At 43.7% G+C, this 19003-nt stretch overlaps 22 non-coding genes across 22 annotated transcripts; all 22 read right to left on the reverse strand.

Annotated features, from left to right (window-relative positions):
- trnaq-cug (transfer RNA glutamine (anticodon CUG)) lies at positions 1-72 on the reverse strand. The gene has a single exon. It is a non-coding gene; the product is annotated as a tRNA-Gln (tRNA).
- A 796-nt stretch (positions 73-868) lies between these two features.
- trnaq-cug (transfer RNA glutamine (anticodon CUG)) lies at positions 869-940 on the reverse strand. The gene has a single exon. It is a non-coding gene; the product is annotated as a tRNA-Gln (tRNA).
- Positions 941-1741: 801 nt separating this feature from the next.
- trnaq-cug (transfer RNA glutamine (anticodon CUG)) lies at positions 1742-1813 on the reverse strand. Its single transcript has one exon. It is a non-coding gene; the product is annotated as a tRNA-Gln (tRNA).
- Positions 1814-2615: 802 nt separating this feature from the next.
- Positions 2616-2687, reverse strand: trnaq-cug (transfer RNA glutamine (anticodon CUG)). The gene has a single exon. It is a non-coding gene; the product is annotated as a tRNA-Gln (tRNA).
- An 801-nt stretch (positions 2688-3488) lies between these two features.
- trnaq-cug (transfer RNA glutamine (anticodon CUG)) lies at positions 3489-3560 on the reverse strand. The gene has a single exon. It is a non-coding gene; the product is annotated as a tRNA-Gln (tRNA).
- A 796-nt stretch (positions 3561-4356) lies between these two features.
- On the reverse strand, positions 4357-4428 carry trnaq-cug (transfer RNA glutamine (anticodon CUG)). Its single transcript has one exon. It is a non-coding gene; the product is annotated as a tRNA-Gln (tRNA).
- Positions 4429-5229: 801 nt separating this feature from the next.
- Positions 5230-5301, reverse strand: trnaq-cug (transfer RNA glutamine (anticodon CUG)). Its single transcript has one exon. It is a non-coding gene; the product is annotated as a tRNA-Gln (tRNA).
- An 802-nt stretch (positions 5302-6103) lies between these two features.
- trnaq-cug (transfer RNA glutamine (anticodon CUG)) lies at positions 6104-6175 on the reverse strand. The gene has a single exon. It is a non-coding gene; the product is annotated as a tRNA-Gln (tRNA).
- Positions 6176-6976: 801 nt separating this feature from the next.
- trnaq-cug (transfer RNA glutamine (anticodon CUG)) lies at positions 6977-7048 on the reverse strand. Its single transcript has one exon. It is a non-coding gene; the product is annotated as a tRNA-Gln (tRNA).
- Positions 7049-7850: 802 nt separating this feature from the next.
- On the reverse strand, positions 7851-7922 carry trnaq-cug (transfer RNA glutamine (anticodon CUG)). Its single transcript has one exon. It is a non-coding gene; the product is annotated as a tRNA-Gln (tRNA).
- An 801-nt stretch (positions 7923-8723) lies between these two features.
- trnaq-cug (transfer RNA glutamine (anticodon CUG)) lies at positions 8724-8795 on the reverse strand. Its single transcript has one exon. It is a non-coding gene; the product is annotated as a tRNA-Gln (tRNA).
- A 796-nt stretch (positions 8796-9591) lies between these two features.
- trnaq-cug (transfer RNA glutamine (anticodon CUG)) lies at positions 9592-9663 on the reverse strand. Its single transcript has one exon. It is a non-coding gene; the product is annotated as a tRNA-Gln (tRNA).
- Positions 9664-10464: 801 nt separating this feature from the next.
- trnaq-cug (transfer RNA glutamine (anticodon CUG)) lies at positions 10465-10536 on the reverse strand. Its single transcript has one exon. It is a non-coding gene; the product is annotated as a tRNA-Gln (tRNA).
- An 802-nt stretch (positions 10537-11338) lies between these two features.
- trnaq-cug (transfer RNA glutamine (anticodon CUG)) lies at positions 11339-11410 on the reverse strand. The gene has a single exon. It is a non-coding gene; the product is annotated as a tRNA-Gln (tRNA).
- An 801-nt stretch (positions 11411-12211) lies between these two features.
- trnaq-cug (transfer RNA glutamine (anticodon CUG)) lies at positions 12212-12283 on the reverse strand. The gene has a single exon. It is a non-coding gene; the product is annotated as a tRNA-Gln (tRNA).
- Positions 12284-13079: 796 nt separating this feature from the next.
- Positions 13080-13151, reverse strand: trnaq-cug (transfer RNA glutamine (anticodon CUG)). Its single transcript has one exon. It is a non-coding gene; the product is annotated as a tRNA-Gln (tRNA).
- An 801-nt stretch (positions 13152-13952) lies between these two features.
- trnaq-cug (transfer RNA glutamine (anticodon CUG)) lies at positions 13953-14024 on the reverse strand. Its single transcript has one exon. It is a non-coding gene; the product is annotated as a tRNA-Gln (tRNA).
- A 796-nt stretch (positions 14025-14820) lies between these two features.
- Positions 14821-14892, reverse strand: trnaq-cug (transfer RNA glutamine (anticodon CUG)). The gene has a single exon. It is a non-coding gene; the product is annotated as a tRNA-Gln (tRNA).
- An 801-nt stretch (positions 14893-15693) lies between these two features.
- Positions 15694-15765, reverse strand: trnaq-cug (transfer RNA glutamine (anticodon CUG)). The gene has a single exon. It is a non-coding gene; the product is annotated as a tRNA-Gln (tRNA).
- A 796-nt stretch (positions 15766-16561) lies between these two features.
- trnaq-cug (transfer RNA glutamine (anticodon CUG)) lies at positions 16562-16633 on the reverse strand. The gene has a single exon. It is a non-coding gene; the product is annotated as a tRNA-Gln (tRNA).
- An 802-nt stretch (positions 16634-17435) lies between these two features.
- Positions 17436-17507, reverse strand: trnaq-cug (transfer RNA glutamine (anticodon CUG)). The gene has a single exon. It is a non-coding gene; the product is annotated as a tRNA-Gln (tRNA).
- An 802-nt stretch (positions 17508-18309) lies between these two features.
- trnaq-cug (transfer RNA glutamine (anticodon CUG)) lies at positions 18310-18381 on the reverse strand. Its single transcript has one exon. It is a non-coding gene; the product is annotated as a tRNA-Gln (tRNA).
- Between the last annotated feature and the right edge of the window lie 622 nt (positions 18382-19003).

Consider the following 19003-nt stretch of genomic DNA (forward strand, 5'->3'; position numbering starts at 1 on the left):
AGGTTCCACTGAGATTTGAACTCAGATCACTGGATTCAGAGTCCAGAGTGCTAACCATTACACCATGGAACCAAGCTGTTTGCCAAGTTGTGTTTTTTCCAGGTGATTAGTGCCACATACCGGCCACGCAGCAACTATGGCCTTAGGCTCCTGGGAGGCAACAATTAATGCAAAGGTCAGAGATCACGTCTTCAAAATACCAAGAACAACGCCGAAACCAGGGACCTTCAGATCTTCAGTCTAACGCTCTCCCAACTGAGCTATTTCAGCAACCTAGCACGCTAAAACTTACTTGTTGAGAAACAAATTTGGAAAAACTCGCTTGATTACAATTTTCCCTTTTTCCCTTTGGAGGTTCTGTCGATATTTCCTTTCGGATCAATGGATTCAATGTCTCCCAACTGAGTTGTCCTGTGCAATACACACAAAATCAGTACTGTATCAAACAAAAATCAGAAATCAGCCATTTACATCTTGATTGGAATTTTCTTCTCAGAGCAAGCAGGAACCTGCCACCATCAGAGCTCCAGACTAACATTCCCCCAGCCATGGAATTTCAGGAAAATCAAATGTGGGCTCAAAATCATGGGCCAAAGAATTTCGCCTTGGCCCATGTTCACATTCAACAGAACTGGCTCCAGAGTCATCTTTACAAGAGATGAGAAACGGCATCACTGGATTCAAAGTGTCCAAACTTAGTTATTTTGGCCATTGCACCCAAAATCAGCAGGGTAATAAGCAGAGAAACTGAATAGTACCTTACTCACATTTCAATTGTCTGGGAGGTTAAAAACAGCTTGGTGCAAAGCTAAGTTTCTGTTGAGACAGTTGGTTTGCTTTCATGAAGACACCTCTACAAACCTGGTGCAGGTTCCACTGAGATTTGAACTCAGATCACTGGAATCAGAGTCCAGAGTGCTAACCATTACACCATGGAACCAAGCTGTTTGCCAAGTTGTGTTTTTCCAGGCGATTAGTGCCACATACCGGCCACGCAGCAACTATGGCCTTAGGCTCCTGGGAGGCAACAATTAACGCAAAGGTCAGAGATCACGCCGGTGTCTTCAAAATACCAAGAACAACGCCGAAACCAGGGACCTTCAGATCTTCAGTCTAACGCTCTCCCAACTGAGCTATTTCGGCAACCTAGCACGCTAAAACTTACTTGTTGAGAAACAAATTTGGAAAAACTCGCTTGATTACAATTTTCCCTTTTTCCCTTTGGAGGGTCTGTCGATATTTCCTATCGGATCAATGGATTCAATGTCTCCCAACTGAGTTGTCCTGTGCAATACACATAAAATCAGTACTGTATCAAACAAAAATCGGAAATCGGCCATTTACATCTTGATTGGAATTTTCTTCTCAGAGCAAGCAGGAACCTGCCACCATCAGGGCTCCAGACTAACGTTCCCCCAGCCATGGAATTTCAGGAAAATCAAATGTGGGCTCAAAATCATGGGCCAAAGAATTTCGCCTTGGCCCATGTTCACATTCAACAGAACTGGCTCCAGAGTCATCTTTACAAGAGATGAGAAATGGCATCACTGGATTCAAAGTGTCCAAACTTAGTTATTTTGGCCATTGCACCCAAAATCAGCAGTGTAATAAGCAGAGAAACTGAATAGTACCTTATTCACATTTCAATTGTCTGGGAGGTTAAAAACAGCTGGGTGCAAAGCTAAGCTTCTGTTGAGACAGTTGGTTTGCTTTCATGAAGACACCTCTACAAACCTGGTGCAGGTTCCACTGAGATTTGAACTCAGATCACTGGATTCAGAGTCCAGAGTGCTAACCATTACACCATGGAACCAAGCTGTTTGCCAAGTTGTGTTTTTTCCAGGCGATTAGTGCCACATACCGGCCACGCAGCAACTATGGCCTTAGGCTCCTGGGAGGCAACAATTAACGCAAAGGTCAGAGATCACGCCGGTGTCTTCAAAATACCAAGAACAACGCCGAAACCAGGGACCTTCAGATCTTCAGTCTAACGCTCTCCCAACTGAGCTATTTCGGCAACCTAGCACGCTAAAACTTACTTGTTGAGAAACAAATTTGGAAAAACTCGCTTGATTACAATTTTCCCTTTTTCCCTTTGGAGGTTCTGTCGATATTTCCTATCGGATCAATGGATTCAATGTCTCCCAACTGAGTTGTCCTGTGCAATACACATAAAATCAGTACTGTATCAAACAAAAATCGGAAATCGGCCATTTACATCTTGATTGGAATTTTCTTCTCAGAGCAAGCAGGAACCTGCCACCATCAGAGCTCCAGACTAACGTTCCCCCAGCCATGGAATTTCAGGAAAATCAAATGTGGGCTCAAAATCATGGGCTAAAGAATTTCGCCTTGGCCCATGTTCACATTCAACAGAACTGGCTCCAGAGTCATCTTTACAAGAGATGAGAAATGGCATCACTGGATTCAAAGTGTCCAAACTTAGTTATTTTGGCCATTGCACCCAAAATCAGCAGGGTAATAAGCAGAGAAACTGAATAGTACCTTACTCACATTTCAATTGTCTGGGAGGTTAAAAACAGCTTGGTGCAAAGCTAAGTTTCTGTTGAGACAGTTGGTTTGCTTTCATGAAGACACCTCTACAAACCTGGTGCAGGTTCCACTGAGATTTGAACTCAGATCACTGGAATCAGAGTCCAGAGTGCTAACCATTACACCATGGAACCAAGCTGTTTGCCAAGTTGTGTTTTTCCAGGCGATTAGTGCCACATACCGGCCACGCAGCAACTATGGCCTTAGGCTCCTGGGAGGCAACAATTAACGCAAAGGTCAGAGATCACGCCGGTGTCTTCAAAATACCAAGAACAACGCCGAAACCAGGGACCTTCAGATCTTCAGTCTAACGCTCTCCCAACTGAGCTATTTCGGCAACCTAGCACGCTAAAACTTACTTGTTGAGAAACAAATTTGGAAAAACTCGCTTGATTACAATTTTCCCTTTTTCCCTTTGGAGGGTCTGTCGATATTTCCTATCGGATCAATGGATTCAATGTCTCCCAACTGAGTTGTCCTGTGCAATACACATAAAATCAGTACTGTATCAAACAAAAATCGGAAATCGGCCATTTACATCTTGATTGGAATTTTCTTCTCAGAGCAAGCAGGAACCTGCCACCATCAGGGCTCCAGACTAACGTTCCCCCAGCCATGGAATTTCAGGAAAATCAAATGTGGGCTCAAAATCATGGGCCAAAGAATTTCGCCTTGGCCCATGTTCACATTCAACAGAACTGGCTCCAGAGTCATCTTTACAAGAGATGAGAAATGGCATCACTGGATTCAAAGTGTCCAAACTTAGTTATTTTGGCCATTGCACCCAAAATCAGCAGGGTAATAAGCAGAGAAACTGAATAGTACCTTATTCACATTTCAATTGTCTGGGAAGTTAAAAACAGCTGGGTGCAAAGCTAAGTTTCTGTTGAGACAGTTGGTTTGCTTTCATGAAGACACCTCTACAAACCTGGTGCAGGTTCCACTGAGATTTGAACTCAGATCACTGGATTCAGAGTCCAGAGTGCTAACCATTACACCATGGAACCAAGCTGTTTGCCAAGTTGTGTTTTTTCCAGGCGATTAGTGCCACATACCGGCCACGCAGCAACTATGGCCTTAGGCTCCTGGGAGGCAACAATTAACGCAAAGGTCAGAGATCGCGTCTTCAAAATACCAAGAACAACGCCGAAACCAGGGACCTTCAGATCTTCAGTCTAACGCTCTCCCAACTGAGCTATTTCGGCAACCTAGCACGCTAAAACTTACTTGTTGAGAAACAAATTTGGAAAAACTCGCTTGATTACAATTTTCCCTTTTTCCCTTTGGAGGTTCTGTCAATATTTCCTATCGGATCAATGGATTCAATGTCTCCCAACTGAGTTGTCCTGTGCAATACACACAAAATCAGTACTGTATCAAACAAAAATCGGAAATCGGCCATTTACATCTTGATTGGAATTTTCTTCTCAGAGCAAGCAGGAACCTGCCACCATCAGGGCTCCAGACTAACGTTCCCCCAGCCATGGAATTTCAGGAAAATCAAATGTGGGCTCAAAATCATGGGCCAAAGAATTTCGCCTTGGCCCATGTTCACATTCAACAGAACTGGCTCCAGAGTCATCTTTACAAGAGATGAGAAATGGCATCACTGGATTCAAAGTGTCCAAACTTAGTTATTTTGGCCATTGCACCCAAAATCAGCAGTGTAATAAGCAGAGAAACTGAATAGTACCTTATTCACATTTCAATTGTCTGGGAGGTTAAAAACAGCTGGGTGCAAAGCTAAGTTTCTGTTGAGACAGTTGGTTTGCTTTCATGAAGACACCTCTACAAACCTGGTGCAGGTTCCACTGAGATTTGAACTCAGATCACTGGAATCAGAGTCCAGAGTGCTAACCATTACACCATGGAACCAAGCTGTTTGCCAAGTTGTGTTTTTCCAGGCGATTAGTGCCACATACCGGCCACGCAGCAACTATGGCCTTAGGCTCCTGGGAGGCAACAATTAACGCAAAGGTCAGAGATCACGCCGGTGTCTTCAAAATACCAAGAACAACGCCGAAACCAGGGACCTTCAGATCTTCAGTCTAACGCTCTCCCAACTGAGCTATTTCGGCAACCTAGCACGCTAAAACTTACTTGTTGAGAAACAAATTTGGAAAAACTCGCTTGATTACAATTTTCCCTTTTTCCCTTTGGAGGTTCTGTCAATATTTCCTATCGGATCAATGGATTCAATGTCTCCCAACTGAGTTGTCCTGTGCAATACACACAAAATCAGTACTGTATCAAACAAAAATCGGAAATCGGCCATTTACATCTTGATTGGAATTTTCTTCTCAGAGCAAGCAGGAACCTGCCACCATCAGGGCTCCAGACTAACGTTCCCCCAGCCATGGAATTTCAGGAAAATCAAATGTGGGCTCAAAATCATGGGCCAAAGAATTTCGCCTTGGCCCATGTTCACATTCAACAGAACTGGCTCCAGAGTCATCTTTACAAGAGATGAGAAATGGCATCACTGGATTCAAAGTGTCCAAACTTAGTTATTTTGGCCATTGCACCCAAAATCAGCAGTGTAATAAGCAGAGAAACTGAATAGTACCTTATTCACATTTCAATTGTCTGGGAGGTTAAAAACAGCTGGGTGCAAAGCTAAGTTTCTGTTGAGACAGTTGGTTTGCTTTCATGAAGACACCTCTACAAACCTGGTGCAGGTTCCACTGAGATTTGAACTCAGATCACTGGATTCAGAGTCCAGAGTGCTAACCATTACACCATGGAACCAAGCTGTTTGCCAAGATGTGTTTTTTCCAGGCGATTAGTGCCACATACCGGCCACGCAGCAACTATGGCCTTAGGCTCCTGGGAGGCAACAATTAACGCAAAGGTCAGAGATCACGCCGGTGTCTTCAAAATACCAAGAACAACGCCGAAACCAGGGACCTTCAGATCTTCAGTCTAACGCTCTCCCAACTGAGCTATTTCGGCAACCTAGCACGCTAAAACTTACTTGTTGAGAAACAAATTTGGAAAAACTCGCTTGATTACAATTTTCCCTTTTTCCCTTTGGAGGTTCTGTCGATATTTCCTATCGGATCAATGGATTCAATGTCTCCCAACTGAGTTGTCCTGTGCAATACACATAAAATCAGTACTGTATCAAACAAAAATCGGAAATCGGCCATTTACATCTTGATTGGAATTTTCTTCTCAGAGCAAGCAGGAACCTGCCACCATCAGAGCTCCAGACTAACGTTCCCCCAGCCATGGAATTTCAGGAAAATCAAATGTGGGCTCAAAATCATGGGCTAAAGAATTTCGCCTTGGCCCATGTTCACATTCAACAGAACTGGCTCCAGAGTCATCTTTACAAGAGATGAGAAATGGCATCACTGGATTCAAAGTGTCCAAACTTAGTTATTTTGGCCATTGCACCCAAAATCAGCAGGGTAATAAGCAGAGAAACTGAATAGTACCTTACTCACATTTCAATTGTCTGGGAGGTTAAAAACAGCTTGGTGCAAAGCTAAGTTTCTGTTGAGACAGTTGGTTTGCTTTCATGAAGACACCTCTACAAACCTGGTGCAGGTTCCACTGAGATTTGAACTCAGATCACTGGAATCAGAGTCCAGAGTGCTAACCATTACACCATGGAACCAAGCTGTTTGCCAAGTTGTGTTTTTCCAGGCGATTAGTGCCACATACCGGCCACGCAGCAACTATGGCCTTAGGCTCCTGGGAGGCAACAATTAACGCAAAGGTCAGAGATCACGCCGGTGTCTTCAAAATACCAAGAACAACGCCGAAACCAGGGACCTTCAGATCTTCAGTCTAACGCTCTCCCAACTGAGCTATTTCGGCAACCTAGCACGCTAAAACTTACTTGTTGAGAAACAAATTTGGAAAAACTCGCTTGATTACAATTTTCCCTTTTTCCCTTTGGAGGGTCTGTCGATATTTCCTATCGGATCAATGGATTCAATGTCTCCCAACTGAGTTGTCCTGTGCAATACACATAAAATCAGTACTGTATCAAACAAAAATCGGAAATCGGCCATTTACATCTTGATTGGAATTTTCTTCTCAGAGCAAGCAGGAACCTGCCACCATCAGGGCTCCAGACTAACGTTCCCCCAGCCATGGAATTTCAGGAAAATCAAATGTGGGCTCAAAATCATGGGCCAAAGAATTTCGCCTTGGCCCATGTTCACATTCAACAGAACTGGCTCCAGAGTCATCTTTACAAGAGATGAGAAATGGCATCACTGGATTCAAAGTGTCCAAACTTAGTTATTTTGGCCATTGCACCCAAAATCAGCAGTGTAATAAGCAGAGAAACTGAATAGTACCTTATTCACATTTCAATTGTCTGGGAGGTTAAAAACAGCTGGGTGCAAAGCTAAGCTTCTGTTGAGACAGTTGGTTTGCTTTCATGAAGACACCTCTACAAACCTGGTGCAGGTTCCACTGAGATTTGAACTCAGATCACTGGATTCAGAGTCCAGAGTGCTAACCATTACACCATGGAACCAAGCTGTTTGCCAAGTTGTGTTTTTTCCAGGCGATTAGTGCCACATACCGGCCACGCAGCAACTATGGCCTTAGGCTCCTGGGAGGCAACAATTAACGCAAAGGTCAGAGATCACGCCGGTGTCTTCAAAATACCAAGAACAACGCCGAAACCAGGGACCTTCAGATCTTCAGTCTAACGCTCTCCCAACTGAGCTATTTCGGCAACCTAGCACGCTAAAACTTACTTGTTGAGAAACAAATTTGGAAAAACTCGCTTGATTACAATTTTCCCTTTTTCCCTTTGGAGGTTCTGTCGATATTTCCTATCGGATCAATGGATTCAATGTCTCCCAACTGAGTTGTCCTGTGCAATACACATAAAATCAGTACTGTATCAAACAAAAATCGGAAATCGGCCATTTACATCTTGATTGGAATTTTCTTCTCAGAGCAAGCAGGAACCTGCCACCATCAGAGCTCCAGACTAACGTTCCCCCAGCCATGGAATTTCAGGAAAATCAAATGTGGGCTCAAAATCATGGGCTAAAGAATTTCGCCTTGGCCCATGTTCACATTCAACAGAACTGGCTCCAGAGTCATCTTTACAAGAGATGAGAAATGGCATCACTGGATTCAAAGTGTCCAAACTTAGTTATTTTGGCCATTGCACCCAAAATCAGCAGGGTAATAAGCAGAGAAACTGAATAGTACCTTACTCACATTTCAATTGTCTGGGAGGTTAAAAACAGCTTGGTGCAAAGCTAAGTTTCTGTTGAGACAGTTGGTTTGCTTTCATGAAGACACCTCTACAAACCTGGTGCAGGTTCCACTGAGATTTGAACTCAGATCACTGGAATCAGAGTCCAGAGTGCTAACCATTACACCATGGAACCAAGCTGTTTGCCAAGTTGTGTTTTTCCAGGCGATTAGTGCCACATACCGGCCACGCAGCAACTATGGCCTTAGGCTCCTGGGAGGCAACAATTAACGCAAAGGTCAGAGATCACGCCGGTGTCTTCAAAATACCAAGAACAACGCCGAAACCAGGGACCTTCAGATCTTCAGTCTAACGCTCTCCCAACTGAGCTATTTCGGCAACCTAGCACGCTAAAACTTACTTGTTGAGAAACAAATTTGGAAAAACTCGCTTGATTACAATTTTCCCTTTTTCCCTTTGGAGGGTCTGTCGATATTTCCTATCGGATCAATGGATTCAATGTCTCCCAACTGAGTTGTCCTGTGCAATACACATAAAATCAGTACTGTATCAAACAAAAATCGGAAATCGGCCATTTACATCTTGATTGGAATTTTCTTCTCAGAGCAAGCAGGAACCTGCCACCATCAGGGCTCCAGACTAACGTTCCCCCAGCCATGGAATTTCAGGAAAATCAAATGTGGGCTCAAAATCATGGGCCAAAGAATTTCGCCTTGGCCCATGTTCACATTCAACAGAACTGGCTCCAGAGTCATCTTTACAAGAGATGAGAAATGGCATCACTGGATTCAAAGTGTCCAAACTTAGTTATTTTGGCCATTGCACCCAAAATCAGCAGGGTAATAAGCAGAGAAACTGAATAGTACCTTATTCACATTTCAATTGTCTGGGAAGTTAAAAACAGCTGGGTGCAAAGCTAAGTTTCTGTTGAGACAGTTGGTTTGCTTTCATGAAGACACCTCTACAAACCTGGTGCAGGTTCCACTGAGATTTGAACTCAGATCACTGGATTCAGAGTCCAGAGTGCTAACCATTACACCATGGAACCAAGCTGTTTGCCAAGTTGTGTTTTTTCCAGGCGATTAGTGCCACATACCGGCCACGCAGCAACTATGGCCTTAGGCTCCTGGGAGGCAACAATTAACGCAAAGGTCAGAGATCGCGTCTTCAAAATACCAAGAACAACGCCGAAACCAGGGACCTTCAGATCTTCAGTCTAACGCTCTCCCAACTGAGCTATTTCGGCAACCTAGCACGCTAAAACTTACTTGTTGAGAAACAAATTTGGAAAAACTCGCTTGATTACAATTTTCCCTTTTTCCCTTTGGAGGTTCTGTCAATATTTCCTATCGGATCAATGGATTCAATGTCTCCCAACTGAGTTGTCCTGTGCAATACACACAAAATCAGTACTGTATCAAACAAAAATCGGAAATCGGCCATTTACATCTTGATTGGAATTTTCTTCTCAGAGCAAGCAGGAACCTGCCACCATCAGGGCTCCAGACTAACGTTCCCCCAGCCATGGAATTTCAGGAAAATCAAATGTGGGCTCAAAATCATGGGCCAAAGAATTTCGCCTTGGCCCATGTTCACATTCAACAGAACTGGCTCCAGAGTCATCTTTACAAGAGATGAGAAATGGCATCACTGGATTCAAAGTGTCCAAACTTAGTTATTTTGGCCATTGCACCCAAAATCAGCAGTGTAATAAGCAGAGAAACTGAATAGTACCTTATTCACATTTCAATTGTCTGGGAGGTTAAAAACAGCTGGGTGCAAAGCTAAGTTTCTGTTGAGACAGTTGGTTTGCTTTCATGAAGACACCTCTACAAACCTGGTGCAGGTTCCACTGAGATTTGAACTCAGATCACTGGAATCAGAGTCCAGAGTGCTAACCATTACACCATGGAACCAAGCTGTTTGCCAAGTTGTGTTTTTCCAGGCGATTAGTGCCACATACCGGCCACGCAGCAACTATGGCCTTAGGCTCCTGGGAGGCAACAATTAACGCAAAGGTCAGAGATCACGCCGGTGTCTTCAAAATACCAAGAACAACGCCGAAACCAGGGACCTTCAGATCTTCAGTCTAACGCTCTCCCAACTGAGCTATTTCGGCAACCTAGCACGCTAAAACTTACTTGTTGAGAAACAAATTTGGAAAAACTCGCTTGATTACAATTTTCCCTTTTTCCCTTTGGAGGTTCTGTCAATATTTCCTATCGGATCAATGGATTCAATGTCTCCCAACTGAGTTGTCCTGTGCAATACACACAAAATCAGTACTGTATCAAACAAAAATCGGAAATCGGCCATTTACATCTTGATTGGAATTTTCTTCTCAGAGCAAGCAGGAACCTGCCACCATCAGGGCTCCAGACTAACGTTCCCCCAGCCATGGAATTTCAGGAAAATCAAATGTGGGCTCAAAATCATGGGCCAAAGAATTTCGCCTTGGCCCATGTTCACATTCAACAGAACTGGCTCCAGAGTCATCTTTACAAGAGATGAGAAATGGCATCACTGGATTCAAAGTGTCCAAACTTAGTTATTTTGGCCATTGCACCCAAAATCAGCAGTGTAATAAGCAGAGAAACTGAATAGTACCTTATTCACATTTCAATTGTCTGGGAGGTTAAAAACAGCTGGGTGCAAAGCTAAGTTTCTGTTGAGACAGTTGGTTTGCTTTCATGAAGACACCTCTACAAACCTGGTGCAGGTTCCACTGAGATTTGAACTCAGATCACTGGATTCAGAGTCCAGAGTGCTAACCATTACACCATGGAACCAAGCTGTTTGCCAAGATGTGTTTTTTCCAGGCGATTAGTGCCACATACCGGCCACGCAGCAACTATGGCCTTAGGCTCCTGGGAGGCAACAATTAACGCAAAGGTCAGAGATCACGCCGGTGTCTTCAAAATACCAAGAACAACGCCGAAACCAGGGACCTTCAGATCTTCAGTCTAACGCTCTCCCAACTGAGCTATTTCGGCAACCTAGCACGCTAAAACTTACTTGTTGAGAAACAAATTTGGAAAAACTCGCTTGATTACAATTTTCCCTTTTTCCCTTTGGAGGTTCTGTCGATATTTCCTATCGGATCAATGGATTCAATGTCTCCCAACTGAGTTGTCCTGTGCAATACACATAAAATCAGTACTGTATCAAACAAAAATCGGAAATCGGCCATTTACATCTTGATTGGAATTTTCTTCTCAGAGCAAGCAGGAACCTGCCACCATCAGAGCTCCAGACTAACGTTCCCCCAGCCATGGAATTTCAGGAAAATCAAATGTGGGCTCAAAATCATGGGCTAAAGAATTTCGCCTTGGCCCATGTTCACATTCAACAGAACTGGCTCCAGAGTCATCTTTACAAGAGATGAGAAATGGCATCACTGGATTCAAAGTGTCCAAACTTAGTTATTTTGGCCATTGCACCCAAAATCAGCAGGGTAATAAGCAGAGAAACTGAATAGTACCTTACTCACATTTCAATTGTCTGGGAGGTTAAAAACAGCTTGGTGCAAAGCTAAGTTTCTGTTGAGACAGTTGGTTTGCTTTCATGAAGACACCTCTACAAACCTGGTGCAGGTTCCACTGAGATTTGAACTCAGATCACTGGAATCAGAGTCCAGAGTGCTAACCATTACACCATGGAACCAAGCTGTTTGCCAAGTTGTGTTTTTCCAGGCGATTAGTGCCACATACCGGCCACGCAGCAACTATGGCCTTAGGCTCCTGGGAGGCAACAATTAACGCAAAGGTCAGAGATCACGCCGGTGTCTTCAAAATACCAAGAACAACGCCGAAACCAGGGACCTTCAGATCTTCAGTCTAACGCTCTCCCAACTGAGCTATTTCGGCAACCTAGCACGCTAAAACTTACTTGTTGAGAAACAAATTTGGAAAAACTCGCTTGATTACAATTTTCCCTTTTTCCCTTTGGAGGGTCTGTCGATATTTCCTATCGGATCAATGGATTCAATGTCTCCCAACTGAGTTGTCCTGTGCAATACACATAAAATCAGTACTGTATCAAACAAAAATCGGAAATCGGCCATTTACATCTTGATTGGAATTTTCTTCTCAGAGCAAGCAGGAACCTGCCACCATCAGGGCTCCAGACTAACGTTCCCCCAGCCATGGAATTTCAGGAAAATCAAATGTGGGCTCAAAATCATGGGCCAAAGAATTTCGCCTTGGCCCATGTTCACATTCAACAGAACTGGCTCCAGAGTCATCTTTACAAGAGATGAGAAATGGCATCACTGGATTCAAAGTGTCCAAACTTAGTTATTTTGGCCATTGCACCCAAAATCAGCAGGGTAATAAGCAGAGAAACTGAATAGTACCTTATTCACATTTCAATTGTCTGGGAAGTTAAAAACAGCTGGGTGCAAAGCTAAGTTTCTGTTGAGACAGTTGGTTTGCTTTCATGAAGACACCTCTACAAACCTGGTGCAGGTTCCACTGAGATTTGAACTCAGATCACTGGATTCAGAGTCCAGAGTGCTAACCATTACACCATGGAACCAAGCTGTTTGCCAAGTTGTGTTTTTTCCAGGCGATTAGTGCCACATACCGGCCACGCAGCAACTATGGCCTTAGGCTCCTGGGAGGCAACAATTAACGCAAAGGTCAGAGATCGCGTCTTCAAAATACCAAGAACAACGCCGAAACCAGGGACCTTCAGATCTTCAGTCTAACGCTCTCCCAACTGAGCTATTTCGGCAACCTAGCACGCTAAAACTTACTTGTTGAGAAACAAATTTGGAAAAACTCGCTTGATTACAATTTTCCCTTTTTCCCTTTGGAGGTTCTGTCAATATTTCCTATCGGATCAATGGATTCAATGTCTCCCAACTGAGTTGTCCTGTGCAATACACACAAAATCAGTACTGTATCAAACAAAAATCGGAAATCGGCCATTTACATCTTGATTGGAATTTTCTTCTCAGAGCAAGCAGGAACCTGCCACCATCAGGGCTCCAGACTAACGTTCCCCCAGCCATGGAATTTCAGGAAAATCAAATGTGGGCTCAAAATCATGGGCCAAAGAATTTCGCCTTGGCCCATGTTCACATTCAACAGAACTGGCTCCAGAGTTATCTTTACAAGAGATGAGAAATGGCATCACTGGATTCAAAGTGTCCAAACTTAGTTATTTTGGCCATTGCACCCAAAATCAGCAGTGTAATAAGCAGAGAAACTGAATAGTACCTTACTCACATTTCAATTGTCTGGGAGGTTAAAAACAGCTTGGTGCAAAGCTAAGTTTCTGTTGAGACAGTTGGTTTGCTTTCATGAAGACACCTCTACAAACCTGGTGCAGGTTCCACTGAGATTTGAACTCAGATCACTGGAATCAGAGTCCAGAGTGCTAACCATTACACCATGGAACCAAGCTGTTTGCCAAGTTGTGTTTTTCCAGGCGATTAGTGCCACATACCGGCCACGCAGCAACTATGGCCTTAGGCTCCTGGGAGGCAACAATTAACGCAAAGGTCAGAGATCACGCCGGTGTCTTCAAAATACCAAGAACAACGCCGAAACCAGGGACCTTCAGATCTTCAGTCTAACGCTCTCCCAACTGAGCTATTTCGGCAACCTAGCACGCTAAAACTTACTTGTTGAGAAACAAATTTGGAAAAACTCGCTTGATTACAATTTTCCCTTTTTCCCTTTGGAGGGTCTGTCGATATTTCCTATCGGATCAATGGATTCAATGTCTCCCAACTGAGTTGTCCTGTGCAATACACATAAAATCAGTACTGTATCAAACAAAAATCGGAAATCGGCCATTTACATCTTGATTGGAATTTTCTTCTCAGAGCAAGCAGGAACCTGCCACCATCAGGGCTCCAGACTAACGTTCCCCCAGCCATGGAATTTCAGGAAAATCAAATGTGGGCTCAAAATCATGGGCCAAAGAATTTCGCCTTGGCCCATGTTCACATTCAACAGAACTGGCTCCAGAGTCATCTTTACAAGAGATGAGAAATGGCATCACTGGATTCAAAGTGTCCAAACTTAGTTATTTTGGCCATTGCACCCAAAATCAGCAGGGTAATAAGCAGAGAAACTGAATAGTACCTTATTCACATTTCAATTGTCTGGGAAGTTAAAAACAGCTGGGTGCAAAGCTAAGTTTCTGTTGAGACAGTTGGTTTGCTTTCATGAAGACACCTCTACAAACCTGGTGCAGGTTCCACTGAGATTTGAACTCAGATCACTGGATTCAGAGTCCAGAGTGCTAACCATTACACCATGGAACCAAGCTGTTTGCCAAGTTGTGTTTTTTCCAGGCGATTAGTGCCACATACCGGCCACGCAGCAACTATGGCCTTAGGCTCCTGGGAGGCAACAATTAACGCAAAGGTCAGAGATCGCGTCTTCAAAATACCAAGAACAACGCCGAAACCAGGGACCTTCAGATCTTCAGTCTAACGCTCTCCCAACTGAGCTATTTCGGCAACCTAGCACGCTAAAACTTACTTGTTGAGAAACAAATTTGGAAAAACTCGCTTGATTACAATTTTCCCTTTTTCCCTTTGGAGGTTCTGTCAATATTTCCTATCGGATCAATGGATTCAATGTCTCCCAACTGAGTTGTCCTGTGCAATACACACAAAATCAGTACTGTATCAAACAAAAATCGGAAATCGGCCATTTACATCTTGATTGGAATTTTCTTCTCAGAGCAAGCAGGAACCTGCCACCATCAGGGCTCCAGACTAACGTTCCCCCAGCCATGGAATTTCAGGAAAATCAAATGTGGGCTCAAAATCATGGGCCAAAGAATTTCGCCTTGGCCCATGTTCACATTCAACAGAACTGGCTCCAGAGTTATCTTTACAAGAGATGAGAAATGGCATCACTGGATTCAAAGTGTCCAAACTTAGTTATTTTGGCCATTGCACCCAAAATCAGCAGTGTAATAAGCAGAGAAACTGAATAGTACCTTATTCACATTTCAATTGTCTGGGAGGTTAAAAACAGCTGGGTGCAAAGCTAAGTTTCTGTTGAGACAGTTGATTTGCTTTCATGAAGACACCTCTACAAACCTGGTGCAGGTTCCACTGAGATTTGAACTCAGATCACTGGAATCAGAGTCCAGAGTGCTAACCATTACACCATGGAACCAAGCTGTTTGCCAAGTTGTGTTTTTCCAGGCGATTAGTGCCACATACCGGCCACGCAGCAACTATGGCCTTAGGCTCCTGGGAGGCAACAATTAACGCAAAGGTCAGAGATCACGCCGGTGTCTTCAAAATACCAAGAACAACGCCGAAACCAGGGACCTTCAGATCTTCAGTCTAACGCTCTCCCAACTGAGCTATTTCGGCAACCTAGCACGCTAAAACTTACTTGTTGAGAAACAAATTTGGAAAAACTCGCTTGATTACAATTTTCCCTTTTTCCCTTTGGAGGGTCTGTCGATATTTCCTATCGGATCAATGGATTCAATGTCTCCCAACTGAGTTGTCCTGTGCAATACACATAAAATCAGTACTGTATCAAACAAAAATCGGAAATCGGCCATTTACATCTTGATTGGAATTTTCTTCTCAGAGCAAGCAGGAACCTGCCACCATCAGGGCTCCAGACTAACGTTCCCCCAGCCATGGAATTTCAGGAAAATCAAATGTGGGCTCAAAATCATGGGCCAAAGAATTTCGCCTTGGCCCATGTTCACATTCAACAGAACTGGCTCCAGAGTCATCTTTACAAGAGATGAGAAATGGCATCACTGGATTCAAAGTGTCCAAACTTAGTTATTTTGGCCATTGCACCCAAAATCAGCAGGGTAATAAGCAGAGAAACTGAATAGTACCTTATTCACATTTCAATTGTCTGGGAAGTTAAAAACAGCTGGGTGCAAAGCTAAGTTTCTGTTGAGACAGTTGGTTTGCTTTCATGAAGACACCTCTACAAACCTGGTGCAGGTTCCACTGAGATTTGAACTCAGATCACTGGATTCAGAGTCCAGAGTGCTAACCATTACACCATGGAACCAAGCTGTTTGCCAAGTTGTGTTTTTTCCAGGCGATTAGTGCCACATACCGGCCACGCAGCAACTATGGCCTTAGGCTCCTGGGAGGCAACAATTAACGCAAAGGTCAGAGATCGCGTCTTCAAAATACCAAGAACAACGCCGAAACCAGGGACCTTCAGATCTTCAGTCTAACGCTCTCCCAACTGAGCTATTTCGGCAACCTAGCACGCTAAAACTTACTTGTTGAGAAACAAATTTGGAAAAACTCGCTTGATTACAATTTTCCCTTTTTCCCTTTGGAGGTTCTGTCAATATTTCCTATCGGATCAATGGATTCAATGTCTCCCAACTGAGTTGTCCTGTGCAATACACACAAAATCAGTACTGTATCAAACAAAAATCGGAAATCGGCCATTTACATCTTGATTGGAATTTTCTTCTCAGAGCAAGCAGGAACCTGCCACCATCAGGGCTCCAGACTAACGTTCCCCCAGCCATGGAATTTCAGGAAAATCAAATGTGGGCTCAAAATCATGGGCCAAAGAATTTCGCCTTGGCCCATGTTCACATTCAACAGAACTGGCTCCAGAGTCATCTTTACAAGAGATGAGAAATGGCATCACTGGATTCAAAGTGTCCAAACTTAGTTATTTTGGCCATTGCACCCAAAATCAGCAGTGTAATAAGCAGAGAAACTGAATAGTACCTTATTCACATTTCAATTGTCTGGGAGGTTAAAAACAGCTGGGTGCAAAGCTAAGTTTCTGTTGAGACAGTTGGTTTGCTTTCATGAAGACACCTCTACAAACCTGGTGCAGGTTCCACTGAGATTTGAACTCAGATTACTGGATTCAGAGTCCAGAGTGCTAACCATTACACCATGGAACCAAGCTGGTTGCCAAGTTGTGTTTTTTCCAGGCGATTAGTGCCACATACCGGCCACGCAGCAACTATGGCCTTAGGCTCCTGGGAGGCAACAATTAACGCAAAGGTCAGAGATCACGCCGGTGTCTTCAAAATACCAAGAACAACGCCGAAACCAGGGACCTTCAGATCTTCAGTCTAACGCTCTCCCAACTGAGCTATTTCGGCAACCTAGCACGCTAAAACTTACTTGTTGAGAAACAAATTTGGAAAAACTCGCTTGATTACAATTTTCCCTTTTTCCCTTTGGAGGGTCTGTCGATATTTCCTATCGGATCAATGGATTCAATGTCTCCCAACTGAGTTGTCCTGTGCAATACACATAAAATCAGTACTGCATCAAACAAAAATCGGAAATCGGCCATTTACATCTTGATTGGAATTTTCTTCTCAGAGCAAGCAGGAACCTGCCACCATCAGAGCTCCAGACTAACGTTCCCCCAGCCATGGAATTTCAGGAAAATCAAATGTGGGCTCAAAATCATGGGCCAAAGAATTTCGCCTTGGCCCATGTTCACATTCAACAGAACTGGCTCCAGAGTCATCTTTACAAGAGATGAGAAATGGCATCACTGGATTCAAAGTGTCCAAACTTAGTTATTTTGGCCATTGCACCCAAAATCAGCAGTGTAATAAGCAGAGAAACTGAATAGTACCTTATTCACATTTCAATTGTCTGGGAGGTTAAAAACAGCTTGGTGCAAAGCTAAGTTTCTGTTGAGACAGTTGGTTTGCTTTCATGAAGACACCTCTACAAACCTGGTGCAGGTTCCACTGAGATTTGAACTCAGATCACTGGATTCAGAGTCCAGAGTGCTAACCATTACACCATGGAACCAAGCTGGTTGCCAAGTTGTGTTTTATCCAGGCGATTAGTGCCACATACCGGCCACGCAGCAACTATGGCCTTAGGCTCCTGGGAGGCAACAATTAACGCAAAGGTCAGAGATCACGCCGGTGTCTTCAAAATACCAAGAACAACGCCGAAACCAGGGACCTTCAGATCTTCAGTCTAACGCTCTCCCAACTGAGCTATTTCGGCAACCTAGCACGCTAAAACTTACTTGTTGAGAAACAAATTTGGAAAAACTCGCTTGATTACAATTTTCCCTTTTTCCCTTTGGAGGGTCTGTCGATATTTCCTATCGGATCAATGGATTCAATGTCTCCCAACTGAGTTGTCCTGTGCAATACACATAAAATCAGTACTGTATCAAACAAAAATCGGAAATCGGCCATTTACATCTTGATTGGAATTTTCTTCTCAGAGCAAGCAGGAACCTGCCACCATCAGAGCTCCAGACTAACGTTCCCCCAGCCATGGAATTTCAGGAAAATCAAATGTGGGCTCAAAATCATGGGCCAAAGAATTTCGCCTTGGCCCATGTTCACATTCAACAGAACTGGCTCCAGAGTCATCTTTACAAGAGATGAGAAATGGCATCACTGGATTCAAAGTGTCCAAACTTAGTTATTTTGGCCATTGCACCCAAAATCAGCAGTGTAATAAGCAGAGAAACTGAATAGTACCTTATTCACATTTCAATTGTCTGGGAGGTTAAAAACAGCTTGGTGCAAAGCTAAGTTTCTGTTGAGACAGTTGGTTTGCTTTCATGAAGACACCTCTACAAACCTGGTGCAGGTTCCACTGAGATTTGAACTCACATCACTGGATTCAGAGTCCAGAGTGCTAACCATTACACCATGGAACCAAGCTGTTTTCCAAGTTGTGTTTTTTCCAGGCGATTAGTGCCACATACCGGCCACGCAGCAACTATGGCCTTAGGCTCCTGGGAGGCAACAATTAACGCAAAGGTCAGAGATCACGTCTTCAAAATACCAAGAACAACGCCGAAACCAGGGACCTTCAGATCTTCAGTCTAACGCTCTCCCAACTGAGCTATTTCGGCAACCTAGCACGCTAAAACTTACTTGTTGAGAAACAAATTTGGAAAAACTCGCTTGATTACAATTTTCCCTTTTTCCCTTTGGAGGTTCTGTCGATATTTCCTATCGGATCAATGGATTCAATGTCTCCCAACTGAGTTGTCCTGTGCAATACACACAAAATCAGTACTGTATCAAACAAAAATCGGAAATCGGCCATTTACATCTTGATTGGAATTTTCTTCTCAGAGCAAGCAGGAACCTGCCACCATCAGGGCTCCAGACTAACGTTCCCCCAGCCATGGAATTTCAGGAAAATCAAATGTGGGCTCAAAATCATGGGCCAAAGAATTTCGCCTTGGCCCATGTTCACATTCAACAGAACTGGCTCCAGAGTCATCTTTACAAGAGATGAGAAATGGCATCACTGGATTCAAAGTGTCCAAA

The sequence above is a fragment of the Ictalurus punctatus genome, chromosome 10 (genome assembly GCF_001660625.3).
Source record: "Ictalurus punctatus breed USDA103 chromosome 10, Coco_2.0, whole genome shotgun sequence".
NCBI classification, from domain to species: Eukaryota; Metazoa; Chordata; class Actinopteri; order Siluriformes; family Ictaluridae; genus Ictalurus; species Ictalurus punctatus.